At 35.1% G+C, this 17,097-nt stretch overlaps 1 long non-coding RNA gene across 1 annotated transcript; it reads right to left on the reverse strand.

Annotated features, from left to right (window-relative positions):
• Window positions 1-810: 810 nt before the first annotated feature.
• On the reverse strand, window positions 811-2,939 carry LOC118762546. The gene is made up of 3 exons (XR_004998299.1): window positions 2,880-2,939; window positions 2,176-2,411; window positions 811-871 (listed from the first exon to the last, which is right to left on the reverse strand). It is a non-coding gene; the product is annotated as an uncharacterized LOC118762546 (long non-coding RNA).
• Window positions 2,940-17,097: the final 14,158 nt, after the last annotated feature.

The following is a 17,097-nucleotide window of genomic DNA, read 5'->3' on the forward strand; positions in this document are numbered from 1 at the left end:
CTACCTGTCCCCGTTGCCTTTTCCCTACCGCTAATGGATATATGAAGAAAGTGTGATAGTGTTGGTGCTCGTGTCTTGGTTTGCTGAACAACCGGCATAATGAATACTATTGTAGTGAGCATGGTTTATATAGAACCAGTCTCACTCTCTCATTTTCAAATTTCTAATGGTCTGATGCAACAAGTGCCATGAGCTCAAGTTAACGGGATATAGGATCTGTATGGAGTTACTGTCTCTTAGATGAACAGCTAAAGAGCTGAAAGGACCTCATCTGCCATGGGTCCTTTGGGGCGCCTGTAGATGACCTTCTTCTAGAGGTAATTCCGTGACGTACTAAATTAACCCATAGCTGGGATCCTGCTACTACTGCAGGTCAGAGTAGATCTGGGAACAATAGTGGCTAAGAGATGTCTTCCACATTCCTCTAAACTCTAGAAATCCCAAACCAGGACCCCACTACCGGATGCAGTTTAAAATAATACTTAAGACACACACACACCTTTCATAATATTATTATTTTTTAATTATTAATTTAAGCTTTCTAAAATTTCTGATTTCTATGTTTAAATATCGCAGATTACGTTTCTTTAATAACAAGGAAGTTAAAAATTTCTATTGCTCTTTCAATTTTCGTTAGAACTCACCTTTTCCGTTCAGAGTTGGCCGTAACTAAGGCGGCGAGCTGGCAGAAACGTTAGCAAGCCGGGCAAAATACTTAGCAGTATTTCGTCTGTCTTTACGTTCCGAGTCCAAATTCCGCCGAGGTCGGCTTTACCTTTCATCCGTTCAGGGTCGATAGATTTAGTACCAGTTGCATACTGTGGTCGATCTAATCGACTGGCTCCCTCCCCCAAAATTTTGGGCCTTGTGCCTAGAGTAGAAAAAAAAATTAAGAGTTGGCTGTAACTTTTACCTTTTTTATTCTCAAGTCGTTTTTTCTGAATTGTGTTTTTAAACTCAGGAGCGAGATTCCATACACACTCACACGCATATATATATATATATATGTATATATAAGATTTGGTGCCTTGCAACTACCTGTCCATTAAAAAAAAATGTATACGTTATATATAATTTTATGCCTTACAACTGCATGTTTATATTTTATTCTATCATGTATTAGACACAAACGGGATAAACAATCGTATAGAGTCTCTCCGCATTCTCTAAGAAGATGCTTCCTTGTAAAGAGACAAGAAAAGCAATTATAAACATTTTTTAGGCGTAGAATTCTTAAAATTCAACTGGAAAAAAAGAAAAATGATATATTGAGTCTTAAAAAATATTATTATTTTAACGCTAGCAACATATGTAAATAGATTTCGAAATCGTAATATCAGCTTGCATTAACTAAATTGAATGAAAATCCTTAATACAAAACTGCTTAGCGACTAGCAACGAACGACTCTGTAGAAATACAATAGTGTTAATGAGGAAAACATACATGGTTCATAAAAAAAAAGAGCTAAATAAATAAATAAGTGAAAAATATTGCAAGAACAGATGTATAATGGTATTACAACTGAGAATTAATATCAACGTGGTTGAAATAGGTGAGCCCTCTAACGTATGACGTGTGTTCTTATTTTGACAATAGCAATAATGATTTCTTTTATTGGCCTCAAGGGCCCAAGACATGGAGAACAAATCGATTTTATTGCAAAGCTAAAGCGTATCGTGATGTAATTTAACAGGATTAAGGGGGAATTTACTAAGCGAATTCCAAAGACAAACAACAATGTCACCAATAATTTTGTTCCTGTACAAGCTGCGTAATCTAACTATTAATTATTGAATTTAAAGAATTAAATTTTGTCCATAATCAAAAAGTGGCAAACTGAAAGATTAGACAGCGTGTTCATTCGCGTGTATATATTCTTTCGTTGGCTACTGGTTCGAATTCGAGAAGTTAAATTACTATTTAACCCAACACTAATACATTTCAAAAAAATTTATTATCTTATAGTCAGGGGAGGGAAGGCAGTACCTATGACCCTTTGCGGAGCATCTGAGTCAGACGGGAGGTATTCGCAGATTGGAGACCTGACCCGAATGTTTGCTACAGCACTCTAAGTGTCAGTTGGTGATGTGGAACCGGGCGACAGATAAAGTAAAATAATGTTTCTAACACTAATACAATGGAATGAAATAGATTAAATCGAATTCGGTAATTACCTGACAGGTATTATCAACGACCCTTCTCCACCGATAAGAAAAGTCAAGTCGATCTCGGGTCGGATTTGAACTCAAAACGTGAAGAGACGCAACTAGAAAATTAGAGGTAATTAGTCCGGCACACCGCTGATTTTGATATTCACTGCCCTCAGTATAAAATATCGTAAGGAATCTTACGAGGCAATAAAATTTACTTTCACTGTGAATAAAGGTTTCTTATGCACAGGACAGCAAATCTGTAAGAAAGGGGAATGGATGTTATCACAAAAAATTAGCAGTTTAGGGTTCTTGGAATCAGCTAATCAATGTATTTTCGTCTTTAAATCATTTGTCAAAAACTAAATATAAATTCGTCCAGCAAACTAAATCAATCTATACAAATCTAATCAAGAAATTAAATACTTAAATTTAGATCAATCGAGAAGTAATAAAGTGATTGAAAATAAGTTTTTTTTTCAATTAAACTAAAAAGAAAAAAGAGAAGAGAAATGAAAATGAAAGATAGGTATTCGTAACTTTCCCATGCGCATTAATGGCGAAAGTGAAATAAAATAGCGCAAATGAGAAACAAACTGTGCTGCGAGTTCAGCTCACTGAGCTTTATAGTTTTATCTGAAATTAACAGTGAAAGTATTTTTAAAAAATCTAAATTTAGATTTCAAATATGTTTTATTATACTTGTTTATACTAAAAGAAATATATACAAAACGGATTTTTTGCAGTAGAGTTTTCAAACGAAAACTAATGAGTTCTCATCGACCATATCACCGGCGGTGTCAGCTATAAATTTGTTCATTTTATTAAAAAAGGCCAAATTTGGTTCCGCATCAAATTTCATTTCTGTTTCACTCGTTTCGCTAGTTGATTTCTTTCTCTTTTCTTTCTTTCTTGAATTGGCGTATAAAGTTAACAAACCGATATTTTAATATATCAATAGTTGAAAAACATAAAATAACATTAGTCGAATTTTAAATGTGCTATCAATATCTCATATTGCTTTTATTTTTGCCTGTATTGCTAAATTGTATCCCAAATCCTTTCTAACAATGAATTGTTAGGCTAAATAAGCATCAGAAAACATTATTACTCATTACGAAAATAAAGTAGATTCAACTTCGTTTTCACAACACTTCCTAAATTTAGCATATTTGTTTAGTTACTTCCTTCCGCCTTGAGACTTGAGTGGATAAGACAGATATAGGCTTGTGAAAGGAATTGCTGCTGTTATCAGTTCACAGCAATTGCCAGCGTTATGCTCTTTCTTTTCCTCTGAACTTATTGCAAGCCTCGCTGTTCGTATCAGTCTTATCGAGCCCAAAACGGAGACTTCACACCAATAGTTCTCAACCAGGGCCCATATTATCCTTGGGGGTCTATATAAAAGTTTCTGAAATTTATGTGCAATAAGTTGATATTCTACAATATTCAAGATGTTTTTACAATTTTAAAAATTCAATCTCTCTATATATAAAACTGAGAATGTGTGTCTGTCTGTGTGTTTCCCTAAAACTTGAGAACTACACAACCAATTTTATTCAAATTTTACACATGCCTGGGGAGTGCCATCGGCAAAAAAAATGTTCAACTTTTTGCCTAGGGCGAGCCCACAGCAATATCATATCTCCTCCACTACGATTCCCTAAAACTTGAGAACTACACAACCAATTTCATTCAAATTTTACACATGCCTTACTTAGGGTCCATGTAGTTTCATGGGCAAAAAAAATGTTTAACTTCTTGCCTAGAGCTAGCCCATAGCAATATCATATCTTCCCCACTATTTCAGTAATACGTGTTAAAAGTGAAACAAAAACATTTCTCTATTTTATGTCAGATACTTTCACTTTAAAAATAAAAATTAGAGATAATAACAACAATTGAATTATATGTAGTAAGTAATAATTAAAATCAAACTAAAGTATAATATAATCGTAACATAACAAAAGTAAAAATAGCAATTGGTATAAAATTGCATCAATGACTTGAACTTGAATAAGTGGTTTCACATGAATAGGAATAAATTAAAAATAAAATTAGCGTGCAGAAATGAAATAGTCCAGATGGACTATTATACATAAAGGACTATATCTAACCAGAGGCGATAAATTCGCCACAATAGAAGCAAGGTTTGAGTCAACAGAGCGTGCAAGGGAGTACTTAACTCGAACCTTGCAAAGTGGAAATATTTTATTTTCACCTTTATATTTGGGGCGTAGGACGTCCCGGATAAAAATTATAAATGTCTCCCCAGAAGTAGAGGTAGGCTGGATTGTAGCCACACTTCTATACAAGAGGGAGGACAAGATACAATTGATCGAAATTGTAAGAGACGGGCCTACAATTCCAGTCTGTTATATATTTTTAGTATTGTTATCACTAGCGATATCAAGATATAACTTTGTATTTTGTATTTTATGTGTAGGTGTATATATATAGATGTACATGTAATATGTACACATATACATGCACTAGCACTATGACCCGGCAACAACGGGTCATAATGCTAGTTCTTAATAATATTTTATTATGAAAATATAATAGGCTCTTTTAAACATCAAATAATAATGAAAGTCTGCCTTAGTAAAACAAGAATCAAAGGTAAAAAAATATTGAGAACTAATGCTCTACATAATGCTGGAGAACTAATACTCTACAACGCTTGACCTGCAAGAAATAGCAGTCCAAACTCCCTTAAACTACACCCAGCTGTTTTGAACACAACACGTAGACTAATGTAGTTTTGAGATTTTACACTAAGGAAAAAGACTAAATGGGTCACAACCGGAGTACCTATAATCGTAGGACCTCTCTATAAGAGTTGACTTGAATCTATAAAAAAACTAAATAGATAAAAAAAACAGGAAAAACATTAGGCTTATCATCATTGACAGGAAGAATATTGCAACTTAAAGTGATTACCCTTAACATGAAGAATTTGTTGCCTATATGGGCATGCATGATCTAGAAGAATGAATACATTTCATTTTTGAGAGTTGAGGTGGGAAGAAATAGCTTTCTGTTATTACACCTACAAATTATGATAACAACAAAAAGTTCCAACACTTTGAAAGGTAAACTTTCTTGGGGAACTGATTATAAATACTTCACTAGTTTTGCCTTATCTGCTTTAGTGTTGGAGATACAGTGAATTCTTACGTGTGCTTCTGTACCTACTCCTGTACCAAAATTAGGGACACTTATTGAAACTTACTTCAGTTTTGGTGACTTACTTTGTCAATAACATTGTCATATCAATTCTTGAAGATTCTCCAAATGCGGAAAGTAGCTGTCAGTAAGGTGAGGGTTGGCAACAAGCATAACAATGAATTCAGAGTACAAATAAAAGGTCACCAAAGATCAGTTCTCAGCCCCCTGTTGTTCATCATAGTCCTCCAGGCAATAACAGAGGAATTTAAGTCAAGCTGCCCCTGGGAGCTCCTCTGTGTCAACGACCTTGTTCTTATTGCTGAATCACTACCAGAACTAGTGAAGAAATTTCAGGTGTAGATGTGGTATGCAAGAGAGACAGCTGCACTGATGTAGTCATGTGATGTGTATAGATGAGGACAGCTGTATAAAGAAGTGCCTGTCTCTAACTGTGGAGGGAACCTGTGGAAGAAATAGACCCAGGAAAACTTAGGATGAGGTGCTGAAGCACAATCTTTGACAGTTGGCTCTCATGGAGGCAATGACAAGTAATCAAGATCTTGGGCAATTTGCTAGGCTTGAGAAGACTTGTCAACTGAAATCATAGTTGTGGGCAGTGTCGGTGACACATAATTACGCTCATGTCAGTGACATGTAAAAGGCACCCACTACACTCTTGAAGTGGTTGACATTAGGAAGGGCATCCAGCTATAGAAACGATGCCAAAATCAGACTGGTACCTAATGGGAAGAAAGTGGGAAATTCCAGTAAAACCATGTAATCCAAGCCAGCATGGAAAGCAAACACTACATGATAATGATAATGTTGATTAACTAAACACTCACTGTTTTAACCAACGTGAATTGAACAATCTTGTCAGAGATATGAACTTCTCAAAGGAGTTTTCTGATTGAATGAAAAGAATTTATTTCATTCCGGGACTAAGACTACATTTTATGTGTTTTTTGTAACAAAAATAAAAAATTAAGAAAGAAATGATGTCAGATGCCTTTTGAAGGAAATAGGTATTTTGGAATATATGCCATGTAAACGGTGGCTTTTCATCGACAGCTCTAAGCTCTAAGCAAAGTTTAAAATGTATCATTTTACACACTGACAACAAATATGACTCAGTTCTAACTGGTCGTAGTACCAGTTTGAAAGAAGAGTACAAGATAATCCCTTGTGTCTTAGAGATGATGTGTCATGAGCACCATTGAGTGGTTTCTGTAAACCTAAAGATGGTAGGTTTTCTCTTTCATAAGCAAGGCACTAAATAGCTAAATGTTTTTCCGTCTTTGGAACAGCAGAGCAAAAGATGACCAAAGAATGGTGTTTGAGAGAAAATATGATAGCAGGAGAAAAATTGTTTTCAATGATCTTTTGGTTAATCGAGAGAAAAATAAAATCATCACACCAATATCACATATCAAACTTGTACTGATAAAACAATTTGCAAAAGCTTTAAACAAAGAAAGTGTCTGTTTTGCCTATTTGTGCAGTAGATGCACTGGATTGAGTACAGAAACATAAAATAGGAATATTTTTATGTCTCACAAGATAACAGAACTGATAAAAAAATTCACATTTCATAGATTCAATGAATAACACTGCATTCTGTACCTGGTCTTGGTTTGTTCTAGTTGTTTTTCACGTAATCGCAAACTCAGTAGCCTAGAATTTTGAGATCCTTTGTAGAAACTTCCCGCCCAGCATAGATTCTACTAAATATCTAGAATGAACACTGTTAAGCTGTCATACTCACCCCTTTGAACCTAGGGTCTCTAATTACCATCTCTATTAGATTTAAGCTAAAAGGCTGAACAAATGGGATTCTGCATCCAACAGTGCATAGAGATCCCTCACCCACCCATCTTAAGTGTAAGGGTATTGACAACACCACTTGCTGACAACCAGAGCAATGTGCTAGTGATGTCTCCATCTTTAATGTATGCGACACCACCAGGCTGGCAGCATCATCACCTACCACCACCATCCAGGACGCTATCATAGCTGGGGTCCATCCCACCCCACTTACCATCACCTGACGAAATGGGAGCCTGTAAACTCTCCCATTTTAGGATTAAATGCATGTACCTGTAGGACCTCTAAAATCTACCCACTGAACAGGTACTGTATGAGGGAAAACATAGTCTAAAAATGGATAGAGTAACACATAATCCTATTAGGTACTACACTGGATCCACAGCTGGTCTCATTAAAAGTAGGATTTCTGCATACCTACACTCATCTAACAATGACAAACATCAGCTCTCTATATCTCTTGTCAAATTTAAAATCAGTTGGCTGATTATCAACATGACCCCACCTTACTGACCTTTGCCAGTGCCATCATTATAGCAAATGACCCATTCCTACTCAATAAGTACAATGAGCTGGTAATTAATTGAAAACACTGCTTGAAATGCCTACTTAACATCTAATACAGAGTAGTCTGTCCCTTTATATGAGAATCCCCCCCCCCCTTTCCTTTCACTCTCCATCTTTAACTGGACCTGTGTATCTAGTGCACTGCTTGCTACAGGTTGGAATTATTACTGAGGTTTTATTGATGCACTATAGTCCTCCTCCTCCCTCTCCTCCTCCTTCTTCTTCTTCTTCTTTACGTTCTGAGTTCAAATTCCGCCAAGGTCGACTTTGCCTTTCATCCTTTCGGGTTCGATAAATTAAGTACCAGTCAAGCACTGGGGTTGATGTGATCGACTTACTCCATCCCCACAAAGATTTCAAGAAGGATTATTATTATTATTATTATTATTAAGGTGGCAAGCTGGCAGAATTGTTAGCATGCCAGACAAAATGCTTAGCAGCATTTTAGCCAGCCTTACATTCTGAATTCACATTCCACTGAGGTTGACTTTGCATTTCATCCTTTCAGGGTTGATAAAATATGTACCAGTTATTCACTGGGGTTGATGAAATAATTACCCGTTATGTACTGGTAGTCCCCTCCCCTAAAAGTTTCAGGCCTTGTGCCTATAGTAGAAAGGATTATTATTATTATTATTATTAAGATAGAAAGCTGATAGAACTGTTAGCACATTGGGCAAAATGCTTAGTGGAATTTCATTCATCTTTATGTTCTGAGTTCAAATTTTGTCAAGGTCAACCTTGCCTTTTATCTTTTCAGGTTTGAGGTCAATGTATTGAGACCAATGTATTGACTTTCACCTCCCTTCAAAATCTGCTGGCTCTGTGTCAAAATTTGAAAAAATTATTATTATTGTTGTTGTAGTTGTTGTCATTATTATTGTTATTATTGTTGTTACTGACACTATTTACTATTTTGTATTATATCAATTTGCTGTCATAGGTCAACTTTGACTTTCGTCCTTTCAGGGTCAATAGAATAAGTACCAGTTGTACACTGGGGTCGATATAATAATCTTAATCCCTCCTCTGAATTTGCTGGCCTTGTACCAAAATTTGAAATCATTATTATTACTATTATCAAGGTAGTGAGCTGGCAGAATCGTTAGCATGCCAAGCGAAATGCTTAACAGTATTTCGTCTGTCACTACTTACTGAATTCAAATTCCAACAAGGTCATCTTTGCCTTTCATCCTTTTATGTTCAATTAAATAAGTACCAGCTATGCACTGGGGTCAATGTAATCGACTATCCCCCCAAATTTCAGGCCTATAGTAGAAAGGATCATTATTATTATTATTATTATTATTATTGTGATGAAGTAGCAGAATCATTTGCATATCACACAATGCTCAACTTTATTTCTTGCAATTTTCTATGTTCTGTGTTAAAATTCTACTGATGTCAACTTTACCTTTCATTCTTTCAGAGCTGATGAAGTAAGTACCAGTTGAGTAATGGAGTTCATGTAGTCATCTTGCACCCTCCTACAAAATTTCAGGCCTTGTGCCTAAAGTAGAAAAAATTATTGTCATTATCATTGTAGTAATTCTTGTTATACATATTATATATACTTGATAATACTATCAAGTACAATACGTATGTGTGTATGTGTGTGTGTGAGAGAGAGAGAGAGAGAGAGAGCAAGTGGCCTAGTAGTTAGGGTGTTGCATTCATGATCATGAGATTTTGGTTTCGATTCCTGGACCAGGTGAATGCACTTTGTCACACATCACTCTGCAATCCCTTTGACATCTAATGTGAGGCACACCATGTCCCTTTAACAGATAACAGTGATTTAATGAAGAGAGTGAGCCAATGTGCAGCACAAACTTTTGATCACTGTAAACCAGTGGTTTTCAAACATTTTTTTTTACCTATAGACCCCTTTGATCACTATTTTACCCTGTTGGACTCCCATAGCCATTTGATGTTTAAAAACTAGTTTAAAAGATACTTCTTTCAAAATTCCTATTGTTTGTCACACATTAACTTTTGTAGGTTGAACTATGTAAAACATTAAAGAAACAAATTTTGCTGTTTCTTTCAATAAATATATCTAGGGCAAAATTTTTTCATGGACCCATAATAAACAACTGTGGGTCCCCAGTTTACTATTTTGCTTGTGTAGGCCCCTAAGAAATCTTATATAGACCCTGGTTGAGAATCACTACTATAAGGAAATCATCTGTGCAGGTTGTTCAGTTTATAACAAACACTAGCTGTACTTTGTGTATAACCTCTGAGATGTCTTACCTACCATCTAGATGTATTGTCTACTCACTTACCTATCTTACCTGCCATAAGGTCATGTAAGTATGACTTATGTACTCACATTCAGGTTGGCGGCTAACCCTTGTTCTTACCAACATCAGACGACTTCTAAGAGCCCTGATCACCCACCACCACCACCACCAAATGCTCCCATTTCCTGTTCCCCTTCTTCCCCCTGGCCTATGGTTACTGCATATCTGTAATATGTATCCCTCATTTGTCTGAAGAAGCATTTGGATTGATTATGCACGCTGCACTTATGAGGTGCACATAAAGATTGCATTTATAGTGTATCATCATATGTTATCGAATATTGAAACATACGTACTAGATGAAATAAAAGAATACCAAGTTCAAGCCCATGTTCTGTTCTCTCATTATGCAATTATGTGCGCGCGCGCGCGTGAATATATATATATATATACTTTATTTTAAGCAGCAGAAAATTCAACAAAATCTGTTACTCTGAGTTTCTCGTTGCCGTTCATCAGACAGTTTTTAAAACTGTCTGATGAACGGCAACGAGAAACTCAGAGTAACAGATTTTGTTGAATTTTCTGCTGCTTAAAATAAAGCATATTACTCTACCACTGGTATTTGAGTACTCTTTTTTCCACCTTGTTTCACATTTATGTGTTTACTCCGGTATATATATATATATATATAGGTATTTTGACTGCGAACTATTGCTACTGCTGTTTACATTTGCTTACGGAGTAGGAAATGAAGAAAGAGGTAAAGAGAAAGATAGGGAGTGATAGGAGAGAGGGTGAATATTTTCTGTAAGGGGAGAGAACCGCTTCAGGGTTTATTGAAAGTAACTTACACTTTATTTCTCTTTTTGTCGATATTAATGTCTTTATTTCGTAAACACAATATCTGCAAACTTCTCTCTCATTCTTTTACACTTTCACTTTCTTTTCTCTCTCTCTATCTCACTACTACCTCTTGGTTATTAACGCTAATCTACATGACTCTCTCTCTATTATATCATACGTCGTCTTCATATACATCACTACTACTCATAATTTCTTTTTCATATCTTACATCTCCTTTCCACCTCTCTATACTACAAAACGAAAATGATTTTTCTGTATGTGTATACCGGAGTTGAAAAAATTGATGTTCTGTTGAACTGAAGCGCTAACCTTCTTTAGCTGCATTGATTTGCACTGTTGTAATTTATAGTATACATACTAGTGCAGACATGTAAAATAATTTATTATAGACTAAAATAAATCATTTTTGTATGATGTTCACTGTAAAATGGCCATCATCCTATGGATATCGACTATCCAACAAACGGGAATGTGAAACTGAGTAACAGTTTTGTGATTATTTTCCAGCTTTAATAAAAAGTATATTACTCTACCTTTGGTATTCGAGTACTATTTTTTCCATCTTGTTTTGCACGTATGTGCTCATATGCGTGTATGTGTGTATATAAAGAAAGTCAGGAGGTATGATATGAATATATATATATATATGAATTTGTGTTACAAAATTCCTGATGTGAAACTGTTTTGAAACATATATTCTTTTCTACTCTAGGCACAAGGCCTGAAATTTTTGGGGAGTGGGAGGCAGTCGATTAGATCAACCTCAGTATACAACTGATACTTAATTTATCAACCTCGAAAAGATGAATGGCAAAGTCGACCTTGGCGGTGTTTGAACTCAGAACATAAAGACAGACGAAATACCTATTTCTTTATTGCCCACAAGGGGCTACACACAGAGGAGACAAACAAGGACAGACAAACGGATTAAGTCGATTATATCGACCCCAGTGTGTAACTGGTACTTATTTAATCGACCCTGAAAGGATAAAAGGCAAAGTCGACCTCGGCGGAATTTGAACTCAGAACGTAGCGGCAGACGAAATACCTATTTCTTTACTACCCACAAGGGGCTAAACACAGAATGAGACAAGCAAGGACAGACAAACGGATTAAGTCGATTACATCGACACCAGTGCATAACTAGCACTTAATTTATCGACCCCGAAAGGATGAAAGGCAAAGTCGACCTTGGCGGAATTTGAATTCAGAATGTAACGGCAGACGAAATGCCGCTAAGCATTTTGCCCAGCGTGCTAATGTTTCTGCCAGCTTGTCGCCTTGTTGAAACAGATATTGCTGTATTTCAGGATGGTCATTTTTTTTTTGCCAGATAAACACATGCACTGTATATTTGTTCTTCACTCATTTATTACTGTTCTTATTTTAACGTCCATGGACAATGGACATGAGTGAAAATAAAAACAGTACTAAATGAGTGAAGAACGAATATATAGTGTGTGTGTTTATTTGGCAAAAAAGTAAAATGACCGTCCCAAAATACAATATCTATATAAGCATCTAGTAAGGGCGCATGGCCTAGTATTTAAGGTGTTGCACTCACGAACTAATGACCATGATTTCAATTCCTAGACCGGGTGGTGCATTGTGCTCTTGCAATCAGATCTACACCTGATGTATGGTACACTGTGAACCTGTTCAGACAACATCGATTTGATGAAGAGGGTGAGCTAATGTGTGGCATGAACACTCAATCATTATAAACAAATCATTTGTGCAGGTTGTTCGGCAAAATCTGAACAGTCATACATCATCTTCGACAAAAGAGTCCATCATATAAGCATCTATCTATCTATCTATATATATATATATATATAATATTTATTTTTATTTCATTGTTATTGGATAACTAATTGCTTGTTCACATTTATCATGCAACATCAAGGCAAGGAGACAGTAACATACACACACATACATGTATATATATATATATATATATATATGTGTGTGTGTGTGTGTGTGTGTGTAACGGCAATCGTATTCATTGTTTGCCATTTTTAAGATGAAAGAAGAACAGTGATCAAAGTTGTGAAGAAATTTTTATTTACCGTTACTTTTTATATATCCAAAACCACGACGGGCTGGTACGTATAATTAGTAAATGGAAAAGGATGCGAGGCAAAAAGAGTTAATTTCAGCCTGTATATGTGTATACATGATCTCACAGAAGTATATAGAAAGAGATATGGTGATGTTACAGTGAAAAGAAAGTGAGTCAGTGAAAGTGAGAGTGGTGGAACGAAACAACTGCTTCGTTGGTGAGTTATCATAGCTGTTCCTTTGTACCTTTGCTGTTAGAGACAGCATTCTGTTCAGCCGGTCAGCCAGACTCGGTTCTCACTAACTGGATTCTGCTTGTGGTTGCCTCTACATGATCTCTATTTTGCCAACTAACTTTTTCCTACGGTGTTTTAGCATTTATAATTATCCAAACTAGTTAGAAGGAGAGACATATTGTTGAGAACAAGAGATTTCATTGGCGGTCTGTTATCTCTATTCTAGCTTTTGGTGGCCTAGTAGAGGTTAGAAGGGTCAAGTGGCAAAGACATTATTCTGCTTAGCGAAGGCATCTGGCAAATGTAACTGCTGTCAATCACAGAAAATCTATTGTTTTACTGTGAGAAAAGTGCTGTTGAACTGTTAAGTGAAATTTGGCGATTGAGGGTCGAATCTACGCTACGCCTGCATGAAGCCACTACATACATATATAGATACATACATATGTGTATGAGCATTCTTACTGACCCACACACATGTGCACAAACAAAAAAACAAAAAAAAGAACACAGCTCAGAGAATGGAGTCAATGACTATTGAAAAGGTTGCAAGATGCAACGAAAATTTAAGAAAAAAATAAAGAAGTAAATGAGTAGAAATCGAACTGATGAGCGTGTTAGATAGTAAGGCACAAAAAGAGAATAACTCTTCCCAGACATGACAAAATGTGCTTCAACACATGAACTCACATAAAGAATCTTGCAAACCAAATCCAAAAACAATATATATATACATACTTTTATTAAAGCAGTTACCCAGAGTTTCGTGTTACTATTGTTAGATATTTATGATTACAATTGTCCAACAAACGGTAATGTGAAACTCTGAGTAATACTTTGTGAAGAATTTTGCAGCTTTAATCAAAAGAATATTACTCTACCTTCAGTATTCAAGTACTACTTTATCCCACCTTGTTTATGTGCTTACTCGTGTATGTGTGTGTGTGTAGACACACACACACACAGTGAACTTCATTTCGTTTCCATCTCCCAACTCCACTCACAAGACTTTGGCCAGTCTGGAGCTATTGTAGAAGACACTTGCTCCAGGTGCCACACTGTGGGACAGGATCTAGAACTATGTGGTTGGAAAATAAACTTCTTATCACCCAGGCACACCTGCACCTATCAACATTGCTAACAAATATGGTGTAGTGGTTAAGAGTGTGGGCTACTAAAGCCAAGATTCTGAGTTCTATTTCAAGCAGTGACCTGAACAATAATAATAATAATAATAATAATAATAATAATAATAATAATAACACCGAAGAATACCTTAGGAATGAGAACCCAGGTTCGAAATTTCCCCAAGACACCTGAAGAAGGCTGGAGGGTATATCAGACAAAACGTTGTGTTAACAAACAAGGTGAGGACAAATATCTGTCGAATGTAAATAAATAATGAAAAGTATTTTTGTTTAGATAAAATTCCCTTATTTTAAAGAGAAAAGAGAATTTTGTTCTCAAATGAAAGTCAGTGTCATTAAGATTGTAAATGTATTTCTAAGAAAAATACTTGGCAGTAATTTTAAAATAGCTTGTTTGAAGTAAATAAATAAATGTAATATAAACTTAATTTCTAGGGTATCCCAGAAAGATTTACCTATTGATATTTCTTAATTATTCAAAATGAACTTAAGGTAGGATAATGAAATTTTGCACACACGTTCTAATGTAAATTGTCAATCTATTGCAGTAATTACATTTCAAAATGACCATCTTTCAGCTTGATCATATTTTGCAAACGAATGGTCAATTGTCCCCCTCCCCACAAAAATTCAGGCCTTGTGCTTATAGCAGAAAGGATTACATAACTATGAATAAACATACTAGTCTCCATAGTTTCTTGTATTATGTATTATAGTATCTGTGGATTTTACCTGTAATATATCATTTAATGCATAATATGATATAATATAATAAAATATAATATAATATATTATAATACAATACCATATATATATATAAATAAAGATAGAGAGACAAACTTTTAAAATTTTTATATAAGTATGTATATAAATTTATATACATACGATAATCATGTCTGTATGGTTGAAAAGTTTGCATCTTAATCACATGGTTTCAGGTTCAATCTCAAAACTTTATGTGTGTGTGTGTATGTATGTATGTATATATATATATATATAATATATATATATATATATTATATATATATATATGTGTGTGTGTATATATATACACACTCACACATTAAGTACAGGACATCACCAACAAGTGAAAAATACGTAAACACACAGAGATAAATACAGGACAAAATAACTCCTCCCAAGTTGTTGACTGTTTATTCCTAGCTGTTTCGAGCTTTCAGCAACAAGACAGGAAAACTTCATGAGACAGCAGCATCCACAAATTTTAAGTATATATAAAATTTATGGAGAGTTATAACTCTCAATGAACAAACGACACCAGAGTGGACGTACAGAGCAGACAATCGACAATGACAGACATTAACGGCTGTTAAGCCAAGATAAATTGTAATGGGTAATGCCTGAGAGAAATTTTGAAAGCATATAGAACAAATAGAAGAGAAAAAATATTGAGAGGCAAAAGAAATTACATGGGTATGTCTAAGTATTTCATTTATTTTCATTTTGTTTTCCTCGTTGATGAAGGCAGAATCCTTTTTGGATTAATCCAGAAATTGGAACTGATTCGGAGATAATCATCATCATCGTCATCATCATCATCATCGTTTAACGTCCGTTCTCCATGCTAGCATGGGTTGGACGGTTCGACCGGGGATCTGGGAAGCCAGAAGGCTGCACCAGGCTCCAGTCTTATCTGGCAATGTTTCTACAGCTGGATGCCCTTCCTAACGCCAACCACTCCGTGAGTGTAGTGGGTGCTTTTTATGAATTTCTGTTAGCTTGTTTTCCTCATTTCGATACATGGTGTAATAATATAAGTGAATATTATATATGATTAGACTATTTAGCTTCTATTTTTTCAGCATATTGACAAAGAAAATTTTTCTTTTGCCTTTATTTATAATTGTATTTATAATTTTCTCCTTAAAAGGTATTTTTCATATACTGGCCACTGATAAAATTTTTTAATAAACTTTTATCCTTATATTTGTTGTTAATTAATTCTCATTCACTTCGGGACTGGTTAACCACTTGTGTGCATTTCCTGACCGACTACACTTGTGTCGAAGCTTGCTAAGGAATTTCTATTTGGATATATTTAGGGAACTTATTCATGACTTTGCATCTGCTTTTTCTATGGGCATGTCTAAGTATTTCATTTATTTTTATTTTGTGTTCCTCGCTGATGAAGGAAGAATCGTCTTTGGATTAATCCAGAAAACAGAACCAATTCGGGGATAACTATATTATTATGAATTTCTGTTAGCTTGCTTTCCACGTTTTGACATGTGATGTAATTATATAAGTGAATATTTTATGTGGTTAGACGATTCAGTGTCTATCTTTTCAGCATATTGGCAAAGAAAATTTATAATGTATTTATAATTTTCACCTTAACCCTTTAGTTTTCAGATTATTCTGTCAAATGTAATGCTTATGTAATCAAATGGTTTTGAATTAATCATGCAAAGACATCGTAGTATAGACATTTTGAGGATATGATTGCTTATTCTTAGAATGACATTGTAGGATAAGTGTGCAAAGCCAGATCCTGCCAGTTTGAACATAGAACAAGTAAAATATTTGGGCCGGTTTAAATCCTAAAGGGTTAAAAGGCCTTTTTGCATATGCTAGCTACTGATAAAATTTTATTCTTATATTAGTAGTATATGTATAGATATATATATAATTTGGAGAGAAGATTTTTTCTCAGAGTTAAGATTGAGAAAAGAACCTTTTTGGAAGGTTGGAAGACACTAACCTTTGGGAAGAGATTTCACAAAATGTGTGTAGGCTTTGCTTTTATAGATGTGCAAGCACTTTCAAGCAGTAATATAGGTGTGTATATATCTTCAATATATACAC

This window comes from Octopus sinensis, linkage group LG3 (assembly GCF_006345805.1).
Source record: "Octopus sinensis linkage group LG3, ASM634580v1, whole genome shotgun sequence".
NCBI lineage: Eukaryota > Metazoa > Mollusca > Cephalopoda > Octopoda > Octopodidae > Octopus > Octopus sinensis.